This window comes from Peromyscus californicus, unplaced genomic scaffold, assembly GCF_007827085.1.
Source record: "Peromyscus californicus insignis strain IS unplaced genomic scaffold, ASM782708v3 Scaffold_12__1_contigs__length_115047231, whole genome shotgun sequence".
Taxonomy (NCBI): Eukaryota; Metazoa; Chordata; class Mammalia; order Rodentia; family Cricetidae; genus Peromyscus; species Peromyscus californicus.
The window spans coordinates 67,623,519-67,639,468 of record NW_026294413.1 but is presented as its reverse complement, the minus strand read 5'-3'; the positions used below and the strand labels follow the sequence as shown (position 1 = coordinate 67,639,468).

At 43.5% G+C, this 15,950-nt stretch overlaps 1 pseudogene; it reads right to left on the bottom strand.

The window, feature by feature from the left end:
* Positions 1-1,597: 1,597 nt before the first annotated feature.
* Positions 1,598-5,652, bottom strand: LOC128106447 (granzyme B-like; annotated as a pseudogene).
* Between the last annotated feature and the right edge of the window lie 10,298 nt (positions 5,653-15,950).

Sequence of the window (15,950 nt, the reverse complement as noted above, 5' to 3'; positions counted from 1 at the left end):
TTCAAATCCTGAAAGTGTTTGTTCAGTGTACAGGCTGTGAAAAATGATGGTGTGAATACAGTGTGATTGTGGTGTGACCATCCCTCTCTGAGAAACTGTAAACTATCTTTAAAGGTCACGAAGAGACATGATCAAAAATATTTTTAAGGGTGCTGGAGAGATGACTCAGTGGTTCAGAGCACTTTCTGTTCTTCCAGATGACCAGGTTCAATTCTCAGTACCCATATGGCAGCTCACAACTTTCTGTAACTCCAGTTCCAGAGGGATTTGACACCCTCACACAGACATACATACAGGCAAAACACCAATTAACATACAATAAAAATATATAAATAATTTATTTAAAATGTTCTTGGGTTGAATGGAGGATTGAGTTTCTAGGTATTGTACTGTAAAATCAGCAGGTAACATATATATGCTGACTAAAATGTACCTATGATTTTACCATAATAGTGACATTATTTCTGAAAATCTTGAAATCTGTTTTCAACTTCTCATGTCAAATGTAACAGAAGGTGACATCACTGTCACAAAGCTGTCTTCAACTGTGTTGAGATGCATACAATTATTTGCCTTCATTTGAGCTCCCCATAAGCCCACCTTCACCTGGAGCACTTATGGTGTGAAACATGGTGTCGACATGTTGGTTTTCACCTTAAAGATGAAAGCAGTGGTCAAATGCACTAAAAGGTTCAATCTGTAAGTCAGTTTTCATTGTCAAGTCTGGCACAAATGTTGTTTATGACACCGGAAGTATGTTGATCATCTTACTTCAGGCCTAAGGTGGGCTGGCACCACAGGGCTGAGGCCCTAATGGAAAAAGCAATACATGGCTTGGATTGTAGAGGAAGAAGAGGTAGGGATGTGCTCAGATCTGCATGGTTGTAACACGGAAGTTGATAGACTCATCAGAGCAGTCATGAAGGAGAAGGACATAGAGCTAGGAGGCTGGAGGAAGCTTAGCCCTGTATGCAGAGGAAGAGAGGATCTTGTTCTAGATGTGGAACAGCCCTTCCTGAAATTGCTGTCACCTTAATGGTGAAGCTGTGGGACAGAGATACTCTGCCCAGGAAGGCCCATCTACAGTGACCTGGGCTCTGTCTCCCATGTCTCCAGGACCAATGGTGCTTTCCCTCTCCTTTCTTCCATATGACACAGAGGAGGAAAAAGTTCACCCTGAGCCCCAGGACAGGAGACCCCCAAGCTCAGCTTTAGGCCTGTCGGAAGGTGAGACACTGTAGAGTGGAACTAATAAAAATGAGCTGGTAATGGCCTAATCTTTGGGAGCGGTGTATGGTGTTGGGGGAGGCAGCAAGCAGAAGTGTGCCATTGGCCTTCCTAGCACAGAGTTGGTGTTTATGATATGAAACCAGAATTCCAATTCAGTAAGAGACCTTTATTGAGTTGTGGCTTCTGTCCTAGGAAAATCTTGGACTCAGCTGTAGGGAAGATGGTGAGTCAGAGAGAGGTCTGGTTTGTTCTGGAGTTAGCTGTGTTTCATTGTTTTCTTTATCCAGGATAGGAAACTTGACACTCTGGTGAAGACGCTTGGTGCTCTACCATCCTCATGTCCATAGGAGGCGATGCCCATAACCACTTATTTACACAAGAGAGGTCCTCCAGAATCCCCCTGTGAATGGAGAGGAGGCACAGGGGACTGAGCTATTGTTGACCCTAGTCTCAAACTGCCTCTCAGAGAAGTTTGGCTTGTGTGCTCTGCTTGTGGGAGATGAGAGAGCAGGCCTGGGTGTCCCTGGGCTTCCTGCTCTGATTGTGGACAGGGTTACTGCTTCACCTCCCTCCTGAGCCCAGCCTCTGCCCTTTCTCCAGATGTGTGATCCACTCTCTATAAGGGTGTGTGGGACCCTCATCTCCAGGCCATTGTTTAAGAACATGGGGGCAGGTGAGTAGGCCTGATGTGAGCATGGAGGACGAGACCGTGGACAAAAGTGGGTGTCTGCTCTGTGGAGACACCTGCTTGTGTTAATGACACAGGCAGGGACACAGCTTTCTAAAGCCTGGGCCTGGGTGTGAGGAGAACTGTGCAAACCCTGCTTTATACCAGCTGCCTTCACTGAGGCTCCTTCTCAGCTCAGGAGGCCCTAGTTAGTTACTGGTTACTGCTGTTCCTAGGGAGAAAGATCACATAAAGGAGTCCCCTTGATGTTGGTCTCTAGATCCCAGATTGCATTTCCTATCCCAGGAGCCTAGAGAGGATGAAAATCCAACTTACATAGAAGGAAGCATGTTTGATCTTTGGTTCCTCCACACACATCTCATTGGCTTTGTTGTAATAACATTGATAGTGGGACTCACACTCCTGATCCATCTGTACTGTTAGCTCCACCACTTGTAGTCTGTCTGTATAGTTCCGCTCTGGGACCATCTTTCTCCAACCAGCCACGGAGCGTATGTCCCCTGTCTTCACACATGGACCTGCACCAGGGCAGCTTGAGTGGTCTCACAGCTCTAGTCATGTTTAGTCATGGCCTTAACCTCCAGCTGTTGGGGAAGAAGGGAGAGTAGAGCTCATTGACAGCTCGGCTGAAACACCATGAAGGCCAGGATGGCAGGGAGAGAAGGAGAGGGTGAGGGCAGGAGGCATCCCTGGACCAGGATGGGGCAGGTCTGACCTTTAGGAGCATGTTGTCACTGGAATCATTCTTATGAGTATAGGCAGTGTGAGGAATTGCTTTTTCCACAGGGATGATCTGCTGGGTCTCCTCCTTTGTCTCCATGTTGTGGGCTCCCAGAGTGACTCTTATTGAGCTGTAGATGGCAGAGTGGGGATGAGAGATGGTGAGTGAGAGAGGACACAGTCCAGGAGGTGTAAGAGGCAGGGAGGGCAGGGAGGGGCTCTAGCTGAGGGGACTTGTGGAGACAGGAGGACCTCAGGGTTTGACCTGCTGCTCTGCTTCTCAAGAACATAAGACTCCCCAGGATTCCCTCTAGCTTCTAGACAATATCCCGAAGTTTGCACTGACTCTCAATGTGTCCTTTTACCTCAGCCACTGCTTTAGTCTGGACAGTGTAGCTGCTTTCAACGCAAGTGTGCTGCTGGCTCTAACCTCTCACCCTTTGACCTCACAGTGTCCCTGTCTTCAGACTTCCATTTTCACAGTCCTGCCCTCTGGTGTGCTCTCACAGGAGCATCCACAAGTAGAGGATGGAAACACCTGTTGCAGTCTGAAAACACGGGCCAGCTGTCTCTCCTCACCTTCCCAGGCAGTGAGCAGCTGTCAGCACAAATTTTCTCGCACCAGGAACCCTCCACAGCGACTCTTATTCCCACCAACATGCAGAGATTCGATAAATATCTTGTAAGGGCAGGAGTGGTGCTTGAACTCATATCCCTGATGATCTCCTCTGAAAGAAAAGGATAGGGTTTCTGGGAGCAATACCTGAGGACAGAAGAGAAGATCTAGGGAGAAGTTGAAGGCCATAGAATCTACAGTTTCCCCAGATTGTTTTGGACAGAATTCCTTACACATAGAATAATCTTTGCTGAATCTAAACCTGAAGAGCCCTGCTCTGAGAAGGGGTGAGTCCTACTTGTCCTCCAGCTCATGCTTTACAAATACATTTAGGGACAAGCTCCCTCTTCCTGATGCTAGAGACTGAGGGGATCCTGGGTGTATTGCCTTGATCCTCTCTTTGTTGGCGAGTGTCTGAAATCCTGCTAATGTCTTGATTGGTGTCATTTTTTCACCTTTACCCCCAGGTCCTACCAGGAGGATTTTCTAAAATTCTCCTCTTCTGATGCACAATACATCTTGGGTTCTCAGTAAATGCTTTAGGCTGCATGGATGAATGACTTCTATGTTAAAGAGGGCTAGTGGTTCGGAGCTCACGGAATTCAGGGCCTAGTGGACATTGGAGTGGTGTGCTGGCAAAGATGGGAATAGCTGGGGACCTGAAAAAAGAAGTGGAGAGGCCAACCAAAACAAGACTGCAAAACTAGTGGAGTGTGCAATGCAGGTGTCTTGTCACCTAGGTCCTCTTTCTTCACAGGCTGAGGGTGAAGGTTATGAAATGACAATAATATTCTTGAGCTGGTGCTTTACCCCATTGCAGGCTGGTCATTAAAGCTACCCTTGCCCTGGGCTTTAGTAAAGTTAATGATATACATTTTTGTAGGTTTACATTCTCTGTGATGTCCCTGTCCCAGAATGATTCATTTTCCAGGTGACACAAAAAGCAGGAAGAAGCTAGTGCACTCTAAGTCTTCTGAGGTCACCTCCCTTCCTCAGATCCTGGTGAGAAACTAGCCAGTGACAGATATGCACGTCTGGGTTTGGTATGGGACCTGAGATTCAGAAAGCTCCTGGTTCAGTGCAGGACACTTCCTGACTAGGGCTGAGCAGAGAGTCTGCAGAGGTATTATGGAATGGCACATCTGAGAAAGGGATGTTCACTCATCTGCACCAGCTCCTAGAGGCAGAAGAAAGGTCAGGAGAATCAGGACTGGTGGCATCTTCCAGGAAGGCTGCTTCGGTTGGAGAAAGGCAGAGTAGACACAGTCCTTGAGGGGATGAAGAAGGTCAGTGCTCAGTGACCTCACAGGCATTTTAAACCTGTGCACCTCTGCTTCTGATAGGCAGCGGTGCTTTAGGACGTTTTCTGGTTTGGGGTAAAAAGATCACTGTCACCGCATTTACAAGAGCTAAGCTGGGATGAAGTAAGAAAGTAGAAGGTGTACAGGCTGTGGTTGAAGAGGGCCTGAGACCCCAGGAAGTCCACAGTGACTGCACTGAGCTAAAATTGTGTCCTTTCTTACCTCTTACATCCTTTGCATTCTGGTAAGGTCTCTTTTGGTTTCTTTGGTTTCTTTCTTTCTTTCCGTTTTAAATAATACAGACAATTTACCACGAAACAGTTATTATCACTACAAACACACAGACAAAGTTACACAGTATTTTGTGACAGTTGATACTTCGTCATATTTGGCTAGGCAGAATTTCAGTACATCTTTTCATTAGCCTCTGGGACTTCTGATCATACTGTGGACCCCTCTGTTGGAATACTCTGTTGAATTAATTAACTTACTCTGACTCTCCTAAACTACTAGGATGTCACAGAGAAATCTCAAGAGCAAATGTTTGCCCCTGACCAATGATTATGTCTTACCATCATATATAGTTAAGTACATAACAATTCACAATGACAAATACAGGTTACCTGTTTATTATGTATATCAATTTATTTCTACAGGAAGAGCTTCTGGATTGAATTTAATGCTTAGTAAGATTAGATCAGCACTGGCTTCCCTGCTGATTCTCCATAGACAAACAAGGACCTTAGTAAGATCTTGAATGATTATTTAGTGGGGTAGATCCAGCAGTGAGAGAGACAGGGATCCAGCCCTGGAAAAGGCTGATATTGACTGGAGTGAGCTGAGGATCTGAGCTTAGAGCACAAGATGGTTAGAGCTGTGTGAGACCAGTTCTGGGAGGTGACACAGGCTGGCCTTGCCCTATGAATAGGGGTGTGTGTGTGTGTGTGTGTGTGTGTGTGTGTGTGTGTGTGTGTGTTTGAGCACGTGCATGGGTGTGTGATCCAGATACCCACAGAGAATCCCAGGTCCTGCTTTACCACCACAGCTTCATGGTTTTCAGGTATTTTTGATTCCCTCCTTTCATACCTTGTTACCATTGTGGCTTTCATATCTTAGTTGTGAACTGAAGTCCTGAAATTAGTTGGCTTCAAATTAATTAATCATCCGGAACATGGGTTGTAAACTTTGGCTTTTCTGGACAGTGCAATAACTGTTTTGGGCTACACACTACTATGCAAGCTATAATAAAAATTGGTAATTCCCCCTGAAAAAGTACCCTATATAAACGACACCATATCTGCACACACAGGGACGGAACAAAATCCTTATAGAATATAATAATGTTAATTATGTGGTGCCCATTTAGAGAGAATCTTTCAAAACCATGGGACAGCTCCAATTTAGTGATTTCTAATGGAGAAATTGAACACATCTAAGTAAGAGGATTTATCTTGGTGTGCTTTTGTCCTAAGAGTAAGGAGAGCAGTGGCGGCTCTCAGGAGGCAGAGGTATCTCTGTGAGTTCAAGGCCAGTCTGGTCTACAGAGTTAGTTCCAGGACAGCCAGGTATACACAGAGAAACCCTGACTCAGGAAAAGTAAAAAAGAGGGAAAGAACAAACACACAAAACAGTGAATGAGAACAACACAAACTTTGTGGACTATTTGGCATTGCTTCTGAGAAACAAATGGACTTGTTGGACACCTGGCTTGATCGACATAACTCTGATCTCATTGAATTCCTAAGATGGGGTGAGATATTTTATTTCTAATTTTACTATTATTAGTGTGCTTAACACTTTGAATTAATAGTAAAATTAAAATATAATCCTACCTTCTGCCACTATCCCTCTAAATCCTCCCAGATTCCTCCATCCCCTTCAGATTCAAGTTTTCTTATTCTTTAGTGATCATTTTCTCTATTCCTCTCTCTCAACATAGGTGGAGATGAAAATAGAAATCAGCTTACAGAGTAGGTTTAGTATTGCTTGAACACATGTTTCTTTTAGGTCTGACCACTTGGGATTAGATAACCATTAAGGGGGCTCATCTTTGGAGAAGACTCACTCTCCCCTTCTCAGTAGTTTGTAATTGCCTGTTGCTCTTGATCTTGGGATGAGGCCCCTTGCAATTCCCCATCCACTTTGGAAGGTCAACTGCTGTTGTCGTTGTTCAGGTCTTGTTTAAGTAGCCATATGTTTGAGATTTCATCCCTTGTCTTATCTAGAAGACATTTATATCAAGGACTTTTAACTTTTGATTATGTGTATGTGCCTGTGTTTGGGTTTGTGTATGTGCTCATGAGTACAGGTGCCCTTGGAGGCTGGAAGAGCTGAGTTACAGGTATTTATGAGCTATTCAAAATGGGTACTTAGAATTGAACTTGGGTCCTCTGCAAGAGCAGTTTCTACCATTAAGACTTCTGAGCCATCTTCCCAGTCCCGCCGTGTGCTCAATTCTTGAAACTTGTGACCCACAAATGTAGGTGATATGAAAAAGTGATGGTTTGCATACAGTGAGATTGCGAAGTGTGGACACTCACCTCTGAGAAGGACCTATAAAAGGCCCATAAACGTCGAGAAGGGACATGATCAACAATATTTTTAGGTTGAATGAAGGATTGTGGTTCTAGGCACTCTAGTGTAAAGTTGGCATGTAACATATATGCTGACAAAAACGGACTTGTGATTATACCAAATAGGGACGTTATTTCTGAAAATCTTGAACTCTGTTTTCAAATTCTCCTGTCAAATGTAACAGAAGGTGACATCACTGTTCAGAGAGCTGTACTCAGCTGTGTTGAAATACATACAATTATTTGCCTTAATTTGTGCTCACCATAACTCCACCTTCACCTGGAGCACTTATGATATGAAATATGGTGTTGACTGGTGGGTTTCCCCATTAAAGATGAAATGAACAGTCAAATCCACTAAAAGATCAATCTGTAATTGAGTTCTCATTCTCAAGTTCTGGATTAATATTGTTTATGACACAGGAAGTAACTTGATAATGTCCTCAACATGGCCATCCTACTTCTGAAATGGAAATGATGTTATCCTAGTTAGCATGATCACGTTTTAGGAATTCCTGGCATTGGGGATGGTTTAATCCTTTGTCCCTTACGAAGTTCAGTCCTGATGATGTTACCCATTTTAAAATGATTTTGCATTAAATTTCCTTTTAGAACTTAGTTTTTCTTTTTTGATAATTTTATACATGTATTCAATGTATTTTGGTCATTTTTGCCCAAGATTGTTCCTCTCATACCCCTCTAATTCCCACTGAGATCTTCTTCTCTGTGCATAAATATTCTTGATGTCCTCTGCAAAGACACATCATTAAGCAGGAGATTAGTCTGGTAATTGCACTGTCTTCTCTTAATTATATAAGGTCCTCTATTTTTCTTTTTACTTGTTTTTTATTTGCTATTTATTTATTTATTTATTTATTTATTTATTTATTTATTTATTTTTGAGCCAGGGTTTCTCTTTGTAGCTCCGGCTGACATGGACCCTGCTATATAGACTAGGTTGAGCTTGAACTCAGAGATACAGGTGCCTCTGCTCCCCTGTGCTGGATTAAAGGCTTTGTCCACCACTGACAGGCTAGCTCTGTCCTTGTGACCTCCCATCTCTGGGCATCAGCAGCAGCTGTACTAGCCATGTTGATTATGACAGAGAAAACCACTTTGATGTATTTTTCCACTGCTCCACACAATTGTGTTTATTTAGTGCCTTTAATGGCACTGAACAAACCAATTCATCAGTGACATCAGATCCATCATCACTACCTGTATAAAAATGGCAGGTTGGGCAGTATGTGGGGCTTCCATTCATCCCCAAAGAATAAGATTTCAAATTAGTGGTTCTGTTCTCCAAACTTCTTTGGATAGATTTTTTTCAGTTTCTTCCAATCACTTGGCTATAAACTGGTGAGCCCAAATGAGTTCAGAAATATATATTCCTCCCTCCCTAGAGCCTATCAAGTCTGAAAGACTATTTGTATACCTCTCAGTAGACTCACTATCAGCAAATAATTTTCAGGGTTTGTTTTGTTCTTATACATATAACCATATAACCACATGACTAGCTTTTTACCACAGAACCTATCTAACTCACTGTGCCGGTTAATTTTTGTCAATGCGACACAAACTAGAGACGCCTGGGAAGAAGAGCCCTCACTTGAGGACTGAGTCCATTAGATTGGCCTGTGGGCATGTTTGCGGGGAGGGGGGGACTTTCTTGATTGCTAATGGATGGGGTTGGGCCTAGCCTAGTGTGGGTAGTGCCATCCCTGAGCAGGTGGTCCTGGGTTGAATAAGGAAGTAAGCTGAACATGAGCCTGGAAGCAAGCCAGTAAGCAGCTTTCCTCAGAGGTTCCCACCCCTGCTCCTGCTTGAGTCCTACCCTGACTTCCATCAGTAGTGGAGTGTAGTGGGAACATGTAAGCCAAATCTACCCTTTCCTCACCAAGTGCTTTTGGATGGTGTCTTATCCCAGTAGCAGAAAGTAGCTAGAACAGGTGTAACAATGTTTCTTAAATGTGTGGTGCATGTGTGTATACATGCATGTGTCAGTGTACGTGTCCCAGTGCTTGTATGAGTGCAGAGAAGATGTCAGGATTCTCTAGTGTTTTCTGTCTTGCTCTATTGGATGGGGTCTCATGAAGCTGGAACAGACTGTTTTTGTTGAGGCTGGTAGTGAGCCAGCACCAGCAGTCTTCCTGTCTCTGCACTGGGGATACAGGTGCATGCAGCCCCACTCAGCATCTTGATGTGGGTGCTGGGGATCTGGCCTCAGAGTCTCCTGCTTGTTCCTTGAATGCTCTTATCCATTGAGCCACATCCTCAGCACCCCAAACTGAGACTTCAGTGATTCTGTTGTTGAGCAGACATCCCTTTGCAGTTCCACTACTTTGTCCTTGGCTCGCAATCCTTGACAGCTGCTCTGGTTGGCAGCATGGTTTGCATCTGATACCTCTTCTGTGACCACCTTTGCGAACACTCACCAATTCCCAAAAGTTGAACAGTGTGGTGGTATTGTGTTCCCCCAAAATATTGTGTATCCTAATAAACTTATCTGGGGTCAGAGAACAGAAAAGCCACTAGATACTTAGGATAGGCAGTGGTAGCACACACCTTTAATCCTAGTACTCCAGAGGCAGAAATCCATCTGTTTAAGGATACAGTCAAGCATGGTGACTCACGCCTTTAAACCCAGAAAGCAAGCCTTTAATCCCACGGAGTGATGGTAGAAAGCAGAAAGGTATATAAGGTGTGGAGGGCCAGAAACTAGAAGCATTTGACTGGGTAAGCTTTTGGCCTGGTTAAGCTTTTAGGTTTTGAGCAGCACAGTTCAGCTGAGAGCCATTGGGATGAGGACACAGAAGCTTCCAGTCTGAGGAAACAAGACCAGCTGAGAAGTTGGCCAGGTGAGGTTAGCTGTGGCTTGTTCTGCTTCTCTGACCTTCCAGCATTTACCCCAATAACTGGCCACAGGTTTGATTTTATTAATAAGAACTTTTTGAGATTCCTGCTACAGAACAGAGCCTTGTATTTACCTGACAGCAAAGTAGCTGTCTGCCCATTTTTCACTGAACTATCTTCTCCCTTCTTTGAGCTGTATTTTCTTCTATGATGGTATAGAAGACCTGCTACAATTAAAAATAGTAATAGATGAGGAACTGTATTTATTTTTACTATGAAAATTGACAAGAAAAAAGAAAGCAAGGCTTGAGTATTTCTACATCTGAGCGGTGGATTGTGACAGCTGATTGTAAATCATGGTGGCTTGGTGATGGTTTGTGAAGCATGGCTGAAGTGTGTGTGTTCTTAATCATCAAGAAGGAATGCTTACTTGCTTTCTCAATACCATTAAACACCCCTTGTCTGTAATGTAGATTAAAATATCATGGATAACGTCTATGCTTCATTTACTAAGTCCCCAGGAACACGAGAAAACATGATGGTGCCAGTTTGACTGTCTGCAGTTGGAACATGAAACACTGGAAGCATCACACTGAAGTCATGCCTGTTTAACAATAGCAAGAGCACTCATTCATTTTACACGGCATTGGAACATGTTGTCGTCTACAAACTTCATGCTCAAGAGCCATACAATATGGTTACACACACACACACACACACACACACACACACACACACACACACACAGAGAGAGAGAGAGAGAGAGAGAGAGAGAGAGAGTGAGAGAGAGAGAGAGAGAGAGAGTGTGTGTGTGTGTGTGTGTGTGTGTGTGAGAGAGAGAGAGAGAGAGAGAGAGACAGAGACAGAGAGAGAGAGAGAGACAGAGAAATATCTAAGAACATTTTTAGTGAGCTTATAGTTGCACATTGTTCTGTATTTACATTAATTTTGGACCACACTCAGCTCTCAGGCTACTTGTTGGACACCCTGAACTAGTCTATACAAATTCAGTGGCTTCTGTCATTTACCTCTTTTAAAAGTTTTTTTAATTCAAGATACATTTTCTTTTCATACAAAATATTCTGATCATGGTTTCCCCTCTCAATCACCTCCAAGATCCACCCACTTCCCCACCCTTGAACTTTACCATTAAAAAACCTTTAAATAAATAAAAACACCCACCAAAATTAACCAGACACAAAGTCTAGAGCACTCAGTGAATTTTCTTCTGTACAGTTAGAATTGGCATTCGGGATGGAAGTTGTGGAATTCACATTAAATGTTATACTTTCAGTACTGAATACATTTTTGTGATTATCCACCCACCCCCAAGACCAAAAAAAGCATATCCATGACAGAAACCAATTAGTTTAATATATTCTCTCATAATTCATGTCCATCATCTGTGTTCATGCTTCCACATTTTTAGCTTTCTTGTTCTCTTTCTTCATGTTATATTGTACTCTCATGTGCATTTGTTTGCACATGTGTTATATTATTGTCTGTATCCCACATGTGAGAGAGAGCATGTGGTTTATTTCTTTCTGAAGTGTTGTCAGACTTTCTTTTAGGACCACCAGCTCTCCAATAATGACACTGAGACTTATAATAATTATGAAAGCTTGGCCTTTATTGTTCCCAACTAGCTCTTATAACTTAGATTAACCAATTTATATTAATCTGTACCTATGGACACCTGATTTTTTTTTTTAATAAAGAAGCCAGAAATACACACTGGAAAAAAGACAACATCTTCAACAATGGTGCTTGTCTCAGTGGATGTTTCATGTAGAAGAAAGCAAATATATCCAGATTTAACACCTGCACAAAACTCATATCCAAGTGGATCAAAGACCTCAACCTATAACCAGATACACTGAACCTGATAGAAGAGAAAGTGGAGAATAGCCTTGAATGCATACGCACAGGAGAAAACTTCCTGAACAGACCCCCATAGCACAGGTACTAAAATCAACAATTAGTAAATGGGACCCCATGAAACTGAAAAGCTTCTGTAAGGCTAAGGACACAGTCAGTAGGAAAAATGGCAGCCTAGAGCATGGGAAAAGGTTTTCACCAACTCCACATCTGACAGAAGGTCGATATTCAAAATATGTAAAGAATTCAAGAAACTAGTCGTCAACTAATCAAATCATCCAACTAAAAAATGTGATACAAGTCTAAACAGAGAGTTCTCAATGGAGGAATCAGTGGTTTGAGAAACACTAAAAGAAGTATTCAACATCCTTAGCTATCAGGTAAATGCAAAACAAAACTGCTTTGAGATTCTATCTCAGAGTGGCTAAGATCAATAACACAGGTGACAGCTCAGGCTGGCTAGGATGTTCAGCAAGGTGTGCAAACTTGTCCAGCCACTATGGAAGTCAATATGGCAGTTCCTCAGAAAATTGGGAATTGATCTACCTGAAGACCAAGCTATACCACTCCTGGTGGTATTTAGACACAGGACGCTCTGTCCTACCATAAGGACACTTGCTCAACTATGTTCATAGTAGCTTTTTTTTTTTTTCCGAATAATAGCCAGAAACTGGAAACAACTTAGATGTCCCTCAACAGAATACTGGATAAACAAAATGTGGTCTGTTGCACAATGGAGTACTACTCACGTGTTTAAAAACAAGACATCATGAAATTTGTAGGAAAATGGATGAATGTAGGAAAAAATCATCCTAAGTAAAGTAACCCAGACCCAGAAACACAAACATGGTATGTACTCATTTTTAAGTGGATATAGGATGTTAAGTAAAGGATAATCATGCTACAATCCACAGACCTAGAGAGGCTAATCAACAAGGAGGGTGTCGGCGGCCACTTGGAGCTCCCTGTGATAGGGAGGTAGTGTTGTGGAATATTTAACTATGTAAAGATGTGTGGCATCTGTTTATGCTGCATTTGTTTAATGATTTAAGGAGGTGTTGCTGTTGCACCTTGCCTGCCTAAGGCACTTGATTGGTCTAATAAGCAGATGAATGGCCAGTAGCCAAGCAGGAGAGGGCAAGGTGGACAGAGAGAATGAATAGGAGGAATCTTGAGAGGAAGGAACAGGGAAAGAAGGAGAAAAGAATGGTGAGAAAGAGGGGGACATTCCCAGAGCCGGAATCCAGGCAGCTCCAGACAGACATAGAAACAGCAGGACAAGTAGGACATACAGAAAGAAAATGTAAAAAGCACCACGGCAAAAGGTAAATACAGAGAAACAGGTCAATTTAAGTTAAAAGAGCTAGCCAGAAATGAGCCTAAGCTAAACTGAGCATTCATAATAATAATGTCTCTATGTATTGATTTGGAAGATGGTTGGTGGCCCCAAAAGAAAAAGCCTGCTGCAAGATAGAATAGAGTTTGAGGATGGACTAGGGTCGGTTTGGGATGGGAAGTGGAGAGATCAATCAGGTGAGAGGGTTGGAGGGAGAGGAGACTGGGAGAGATGACTGGAATTTGGGGGGATGTGGAAACCTAGTGTAGTAGAAAGTCCCTAGAATCTATGAGGGTGATGCTAGAGGAGGTGTCTTGGGAGATGCAGTGCCTGAACTGTCCATCTACTGTAACCAGTCAAGTCTTCCAGTCATGGGATTGGGACCACAACCCAGTCACAAAACCTTCTACCTCTAATTTGTCCTGCCTGCAACATGTGTTGGAATAATGGTGGAGCAGAACATGTATGACTGGCCAGCCAATCTCTGGTCCACTTGCAGCCCATGGCTAGATGGCCAAGAACCAGAGGCTTGATGGCCCAGAGACCTAGGGTAGAAACAAACATGAGTGCCCCCCCCCCCCAAAAAAAAGGTCAGCGAATGTCGGGGCCCACAAAAGCTTCCTAGTGAGATCTGAGCTTGCTTTACACAGCAAGGCTGCATTAAGGGATGTCTGGACCACATTCCTAGCCACCAGGTGCCTGGAAAAGTCTACACTTGGCTGTGCTGTGGGGAGGTCTTTTGCTCCACCCCTTGACATTCCTTTAAAAGCCCTGTAGTAGAGACAGAAGAAGCTGGTGGGTAAGGACCCAGGCCCTTCCTAAGCTAGCCTGTGTTTTCTGTTTGTCTCTCTCCTCTATATATCTATCTACATATTCCTCACTTCTCCCTGCTCAAGAGTACCCTGGGGGAATAAGAGGGAGCTGGTCTCCCGCAAATGAAATGATTCCTAATGATATTCTGCTATGCTCACAGATTGGTGCCTAGCCCATTCATCATCAGAGAGGCTCCTCTAATGAGTGATGTGAACCAGATGCAGAAACCGACACCCAAACGTAAAGCCGAGTTCAAGGAACCCTGCAGAAAGGGGGTGAAAGGATATAGGAGCCAGAGGGTTCAAGGACGCTAGAGGAACATGCTTGACTTAGTTAGGGTTTCTATTGTTGTGAAGAGACACCATGACCATGGCTACTCTTCTAAAGAAAACATTAAATTGGTGTGGCTTACTTAACAGTTTCAGAAGTTCAGTCCATTATCATGACTAGGAGTGTGGGGGTCATGGAGGCAGATGAGATGCTGGAGCTGAGAGTGTTGTATCATGCAAGCAATGGGAAGGTGACTGACTCACTGAACAGTATTCTTAGCATAGGAACCTCAAAGCCTGCTCCCACAGTGACACACTTCCTCCAACAAGTCCATACCCACTTCAACAAAGCCACACTTTCTAATAGTGCCACTCCCTATGAAATTATGGGAGCCAATTACATTCAAACTACCACAATGGACAGTAGAACCAACATAGCAGGCCTCATAGTGGCTCACAGAGATTGAAGTGACACTCAGGAGTCAGCAGTGGTCTGCACTAGATCCTCTGCATCCATGCTGTGCTTGTTTAGCTTGGAGTTTTTGTGAGATTCATAACAGTGGGAGTAGGTGTGTCTCTGATTCGTTTGCCTGCTCTTGGGACCCTTTTCCTCCTTCTGGGTTGCTTCCTCCAGCCTTGATATGAGGGTTTGTGCCTAGTCTTATTGTATCTTGTTAAGCCATATTAGGTTGATCTCCCTGGGGTGCCTGCTCTTTTCTGAAGTGAAGTAGAGGACAAGTGGGTCTGGGGGGGGGCAGGAGGTGGGGCAGACAGGGATGAGTGGATGGAGAGAAAATTGTGAGCAGGATGTAAGGTATGTGAGAAGTATATACAAAAGTACAATTCACTAGTGGTGCTGTTCTAGGGATGTAAATAGGGTCACATGGGTCACAATGAAACATATGATAATTCAGGTGGAGTGGCCAGTGTGGTGAGAGCTTTTTCAGCTGAGGACTCAGAGGCTTTCAAACAGAGGATTCGGGGAATTGGTGAGTTGAGACGTGGCGGTGACTTGTTTGTCTGTCTCTCTGAATTTTCAGTGTTTACACCACTATCTGGATCCAGTTTTTTTTTTTATTATGAGACCTTTAGAAATTTGAACAACAGGCCAGGTCTGTGGTTTGAATGTGAAGCAGGCTACAGCCACTCTGCTTGCCTTTCTCCTGCCCACCTCCTTCACGAGGGCTCCACATGAGGTACAATGAAGACCACAGCACTGGAAGGTTTCCAACTTTTTTCCAATTCCATACACTGCTTTTCTGAACCAAAGAAGATTATGCCCATGTCACTATAAGAATATAGAGAATTAGCCAGGCGGTTGGTGGTGCACGCCTTTAATTCCAGCACTCGGGAGGCAGAGCTAGGTGGATCTCTGTGAGTTTGAGACCATCCTGGGCTACCAAGTGAGTTCCAGAAAAGGTGCAAAGCTACACAGGGAAACCCTGTCTTGAAAAACAAAAAACAAACAAACAAACAAAAGAATATAGAGAATTAAATTATTTTTAAAACATTCCTTTTTTGTGTGAATTCCAAATATAGATCCATTTATGCTACACTGACCTGTCTAGTGAAACGAGAGAATGAGGGTGAAGAAGGAGTCTACTGTGTACCTAATAGAACACTAGGATCTACACATGTTGGTTGATGATGTCAAAAAGATAGTTCCAGCCTAG